Source organism: Meriones unguiculatus, chromosome 19, assembly GCF_030254825.1.
Source record: "Meriones unguiculatus strain TT.TT164.6M chromosome 19, Bangor_MerUng_6.1, whole genome shotgun sequence".
Lineage (NCBI taxonomy): Eukaryota > Metazoa > Chordata > Mammalia > Rodentia > Muridae > Meriones > Meriones unguiculatus.
In genome coordinates, this window is record NC_083366.1 from 33,621,268 (window position 1) to 33,627,749 (window position 6,482).

The 6,482-nt window shown below is 42.8% G+C and overlaps 1 long non-coding RNA gene across 1 annotated transcript in view; it reads right to left on the minus strand.

Annotated features, from left to right (window-relative positions):
• Positions 1 to 6,482, minus strand: part of LOC132649265 (uncharacterized) — a 114,259-nt gene that overhangs the window by 89,499 nt on the left and 18,278 nt on the right. The window lies entirely within an intron of this gene.

Here is a 6,482-nt window from a genome sequence, read left to right on the forward strand (position 1 = left end):
ATGAGCAACAGCAGAGCTGGGATCTACATAGAGCAGGACAGAAGATATCTTGGTGGAGTCACATAAAAGATGACAGTTCACTCTCCTGAGCTTCATCTCTTCAAGACTGAAGAAACTCAGTGAGCTCCCTCTCTTCACTCTCAGCTCCTATCTTGGGAACTTATGTGGAAGGGGACAGTTGGAGATTTTAGACAGAGTAAAATTCATGTACTGGATTAAGGAAAATTGATGTCTTGAATCACCAGTCCTGATCACCTGTGTATATTCATTAAAATTTATCTTTACTGTCATACCAATCTTTTTTTTTGATATATTAGCATCATGAGAACTTGCATAGCAATCCAGTTGAAGGTAAAACACTAACCAAGCTCTTCCAAATTAAAAATTTACCTTTAGTGTTCTTTTAATATCTATTGGCATGTCTAAACTAACATGCTATATATGTATATTTTTTTCAGTGTGAAAGTATAAGGCCAACTAATGTTTATTTGCCAGCCTTTAGCACCATCCCAATTCAAAGCCTTCTTGGAGGCTGTTTTCCCAGGAGTTCCTTCCATGAGGCCTAGGCCCGCATCCTTCTTCTTCTCTGTGAACCATTCCCAACATTCGCACTTGTTCTAGTGTCAGTAAGGTGAGATTCCTTCTCAGTTTTAACCCTAAATGTTTGGTTCACTACCATGTCTATCCTGACATTTGATCTCTGCTGAATAGTATCTCCTCAAGTCAAGTGTCTTCCTAGATCTGGAACACATGGGTGAGGATAAGAGTCGGGGGGTCACTAAAGACTTTTGCTTCTGCCACAAGTACCTGGCTTAGAATTATTAAAATCTTAGCTCAATTATACCTTTAGTGCATGTGTGGGGGACAAGTTACTTGGATGTATATGTATGTGCATATATAGGTTTATATATATCTTTATAAATGGCAACAATAAGCAAATCTGCTTTTCAAAGGGTTGCTGGGTGGATTAAAATGAATTTCACACTCCAACCAAATGTTTCGCGCTCTGTCTACAGATCACTGGGAACAGCAACAATAACACCTTCGTTGTGTTTCTGCTTTCTCATGAAGACAACTTTAGGGCTCTGGCTATTACATCACACATCTTGGGTGCTTCTGATGCACTCTGTAAGCCTGATTAGCTTCACCCTCCCTTAAAGGCCTCTGAATTCCTCAATATCAGAAACTTTATACCCACCCCATGTAAGAAATCTATTCTCTAATCATGTTTTGCACTGACAAGCTCTTCACTGCCATTTCTCTTTGGCATCTCATTCAATAGGCTCTTTGGAACCTCCATGCTTGTTTGTTTGATCTCACTGTCTTCCTTCACGCTAAACATCATACCCGTGCCTGTATCCTATGTGATTTTTGTTCTGTTTTGTTTTTTGAGACAGGGTTTCTCTGTGTAGCCTTGGCTGTCCTGGCCTTGCTTTGTAGACCTGGCTGGCCTTACAGCCATCTACCTGTCTCTGCCTCTCTGAGTGCTGGGATTAAAGGCATACTCCACTGCACCCTGCTTTCTATATTAGTACATAATGATAATCTGCACAAACCATAGATTGCCTTCTGGTTTCATTTCTTTCTTTACCTCACTAGTAAACTTATCAGCTTTCCATTGACCCTTTTGCTTTTCCTACCCAAGATAAGTGTTGCTATGTAGCCCAGTCTGGCTTTAAATAGTTAGCCCTTCTACCTTGGATTCAAGTACTAGGCTTACAAGTATGTGCCACCCTGGCAGGCTTTTGTCAGAGCTGTCATCCTGTGAGGGCTCTTGTCCTGCTAGAATCTATCTTCAGATGTCTCTATATGCCGACATCACAGTGGGCTTAGTCTGATGCCAAAGAAGCACACGCAAGCAAACCACAGCTGGCTTGTTGCACAGCATGGGTGATGGGCTTTTTTTTTTTTTTCATGATAGAATGGACTTTTGGGTAGCTTTGTTTCACTGAAACACTCAGTTTCTCTCTTGCACACTTTGAGCTAAAGAACCAACTGGGCAACAAAGAACAAGTAAATGAGTTGGTGCCACCAAGAACCTCAGTTGCATTTAATGTCATGGGACACGAATGGCGCCTGGGGCTTTCCGAGCTTATCTGTGGTAATCAGCTTTCTATCGCTGTGGCAAAACATCGTGTATAGCAACTTTTTGGAGTGGGCAGGTTTATTTTTGGTTCACGCTTCAGAAGTTTTGTTTCATAGTTACATGGTTCTGTTATCCGTGATGAGGAAGTAAGTCTCTGAGGAGCATGGGGTGGACAAGACGCCCATCTCACAGAAGCTGGACAACGAGATGCTCTGTCCAGCAGTCTGCTTCAAAGGTAAGGCCCCAACAATTCAACCTCCTTCAACTAGGCCCTGTCTGCTTTACCTGGCATCAGTTTGGGTATTGTCACAGTTGCCAGACTCTTTGTACACTCATTGGCTGTCCTTTGCCACCTGATACTTCTAAACTTTTTGCTTGGCCTCCTGGCAGGTGTTCTGCGCTCAGTTTTCTCCTCTAACCCTTGCTACTCTTCTTAAATCTTCATGGGATTTTCTTCTCACACTTTCCTCTTAAATATGGGGCTCCCAGGACTCTTTCTTTAAGATTCCCTTCCTCTCAGCCATTGCTCATTCCTGGACAGGCATTTGCTGCTGTAAGAAACGGATCCCCAAATGATGATGTCTCAAAGACATTGATGACAGGAAAGAAATGTTCCTCATTCATTGTATTTAAAGACTGAGATCTGTACTTAGGATCCCATCCAGATGTCAGTTATCAGAAGCTGGGCCTGCCAGCCAGGCTATTCAGTAGGCTAGGGAAGAGGGGATTGCGAGTTCAGGTTCTGTCAGGCTACAGACTGAGTGCAAGGCTTGCCCTGGAAACACAATGAGGGAGCTGGCCATGGAATTCGGTGGCAGAAAGCTTGTTTGTTGAGCATGAGGCTCTAGATTCAATACCTAGCGTCACAAAAAAGAACACCTAGCTATCAGAGATGCCACAGTGGGGATTGGTTAGATAATGGAGAGCAGAGTGCAGGATCGGTAAAACTCCTTAAAGACTACAGAAGGCTGCTCTGCAGCACAGAGGGAAGGATTTTGTAAGAGGCTTTGAGAAGTATCAGCCTCTATGAGACCCTTTCCAGTCTTTGCATTTTCTTTTTCTCCTTCTGGAACTTCTTCCTAAATACAAAGAAGAGTCCCTTCTTAGGAGTGTGGAGTTAACCTTCAGCTGGATAACTGGATTGTGGTTCAAAGATGCACATACTGAAGTTTGGGGCACCCTGCATGTTGTTTGACTCACCCAAAAAAAGTAATAATAAAATGGTTCCTGGACAAGCTAAAGGGGGGAAAAAGAAGATGCTAAGATAATTTTTTAAAAATATGCTATTCAAAAACGAGTCCCATGGGGGTGGGAGAGATTGCTCAGTGGTTATGAACGAGAACTTGAAGAGGGCCCTAGTTCAGTTCCTAAGCACCTGTATTAGGTAGCTCACAAATGCCTGTAACTCCAGCTCCAGGGGACTTTATACCTTTGATCTCCTTGGGTGCTCTTCTGCACATATTACTTACTAGTCAAATTTAAATGAATAAAATAAAATTTTTTGAAGAATCACCAGAAAAGGAATAAAATGGCAACGGAGGCATTTTGCATAAATTCTGCAACTAATGTTAAAATGATCCAGCAAAATGTCAAAGAGAAAGTGACCTTCAAACTTTAAGATTTTCAAGTCAACAATTTACTGACATGTTGAAGAGAACTGTAGAAACCAACAGCTACGCTTGTCAAGTGCAATAGGAGAAAACACCTTTAAAATAAATAGGGCTTTTATAAGAAGAAAATTTTACTTCAATTAAAGATAAACGCCACTTAATGATTTATCACTATTAAATGACAAATTTTAAGTCAGGACAGTTACAGAAGACTAGAGTTTTATCTTCTGAAGTTTCCTTCTACGTTGATGCGCCAGAAGAGGGCGCTGCTGCCTCTTTCCAGGGGAGCAATAGCCCAGCCACCTGGCAAATCTGGAATATTCTCCCAGCTCCATGAGATTTACTTCCTTGGTGGTCACGTTGTTATTGTTGTTGTTGTTGTTGTTTCTGCCTCACAAATTTTCCCAAGAGTTCCAAGTGGTCGTGTGGGCACTTCCTTCAGTCACAGTATTAACAAGCACTGGCTTCTTGATTTGCGTTGGGAAAGCCTTTGCTGTGATTCCAGCTGGGCATCTGTAATTCAGGAGCACCCCTTCCTCGGGAGAGGAGTGAAGTAAAGCATGAGCGTAACCACAGAAAGGTTGAAAACTGCCGCGTGCACAGTTCTTACCTAAGGACTTTGAATCAGCCACCGATTACTTTTATTGTCCCCGTGCCTTCCCGTTGTGGCATTCTTTGCTTAAGAAAACTTCCAATCCGGGCATCTTATTGTTGCTGCGCATTATTATTATCTGATTTACGGTGTAACATTTTTGGGCTTCCTGTAGCAGCCTATCATATAGAGGCAAACCCGTGTCTCTTAGTAGACTGCTTACGATTCGCTACCGAGCTAGCAAAGAAGGTATCTCGCCTGATGGCCGCATTCTGCAATGGCGGAGTCAATTTTACCATTGTCTACCTATCCCAGGATTCCGGCCCTCTCTTCTCTTCTACCATTCCATCTCTCATACATGCCTAACTAGACTTTCTTATGACTCTGTAAAGCACTCTCGGGTTAGAAATACCAATTGCGGAACGAGTGAAAGCCTCTGTAAAGTAACACCTGCTAGATGCCAGTTTAAGAGTCTGAAAACAATTCAGATTATGGTAAAACATTTTTTTTCAAGTGTGGAAGGTGTGTATGAGCCAGCAAGCGCACATGTGCTGCATGCACGCCTCCGTGTGTGTGTCCCCAACCATCATCATGGGGACAGTGAGACAGTTTAAGTATGGTCAGAAAAAAAAGACAGGTTGGCTGTGACAGTACAAGGTTGCAAGGTCAAATTCAGTATGCGCTGTGAGAGCTTAGAGCTTGTTTTTTTGTTTTTTTTTGTTTTTTTTTTTTTTAAAAAGAAGAACAGAAAATGGGACAGTAACATGATGCAGTGTTCTTCCCTTTAATCACCTCTCAGCTCCGCTCTCCAGAAGTTCTCCCTTGGGTAAGTAGGAGTATGCGAGGAACCGGACCACACAGATGTGGGCTGGCTTGTGACTTCCACGCTGGTGTGGGAGCTGGGTATGAAGCTAGGTTCCCTTTTCCTGCTCTACCCCGGTACCCAGTTACCGGATGCTAATAGGTCTTCCCAGTAATGTACAAGCATAGACATAGAAGGACATGGAAGGCTCGTTTTAGCCAGTGTAGCTTATTGAGGAAAAGAAAAACCCATCTGCGGCCACACTGCCAAGTCCTGTTTTATGTGCTGGGTTTGCCATGATGCCTTCATCTCCACACGATTGGTGTCCCGAGAGGACGCATCTTGTGACCAGTGATCTCTCATCAGGGGAAATGCACTATTGATAACAGTGATTTCTTCACAAGTCCTCAAGTCTGAAAATAGTGAATTTAACCCTATACATTCTAACTTTAGGATCCCATGTGGTTGTTTGCAAACTTTCGCCAGTCTCCCAATGGAATTTTCACATTTTGGAGCTCGCCTGTGTAGAATCCAAGGCCTAGGTCACCCTGCAGGCATACCAGAACCGTCTTCTGCAGTCGGATGCTGCCACCAGGGTCGTAGCGAAGCAAAAGTCATTTGGAACGGTATCTATCGCTTCAGAAACTGCCTCCACCTCCAGCCCAGGAAGAAGCTGTTTTGTGGATAGTCTTTTCTGAAATAAGGACCCTCAGCGCGACTTTGGCTCTTGCATGGCTCCATCTGAAAAACCAACTCTTCTCTGGGAGTCAGAATTGAAGGTTAGGGATGACTGCTCCGAGGGGAAAGTGTGAAATGGTAATCACTTTCATATGACACTTGAGAAATGTTAGAATAAAGCTGAGTAAATTGGAGCATGAGTTAGCCAGCCCTTTGCCTAATGATGTCACTCACTTTGTGCTTCCTCCAGCCTATGATTAATAAAAGGGGGTTATTACAGTAACTCACTCCTAGTGGGCAGCAGTGACGTCAGCAGCAGCTGAGCAAACTGACTACATTTAGTCGTGCGTGTGCATGTGGGCATTTTTTTTTTCTCCCTGTGACTAACATGAAGCTAACAGCATCTAATAAAACAAAAGCTCCTTGAAAGTTAAGGAAGTTATTGAGTGAACTCTTCTCTATAGGGAGCACCATTTTAATTGTTCTCATTCCATAGCTGAATGGTGTTAGTGTTGGCCAAAATGACATTGTTGGCTTTCCAGTTGTTTCATAACTGTGATCAAAAATGGTCTTTGAGAGATGAGATTATTCTTTTTAATAGAACAACTGTTCTTTCATCCTATCCCATCTTTCAGGAGGAATGAGTAAGTGTGGCTTATGGACTGTGGCCATAAGTTGTCTTTGGAAAGCTTAAGATTATAGAATTTAGTGACC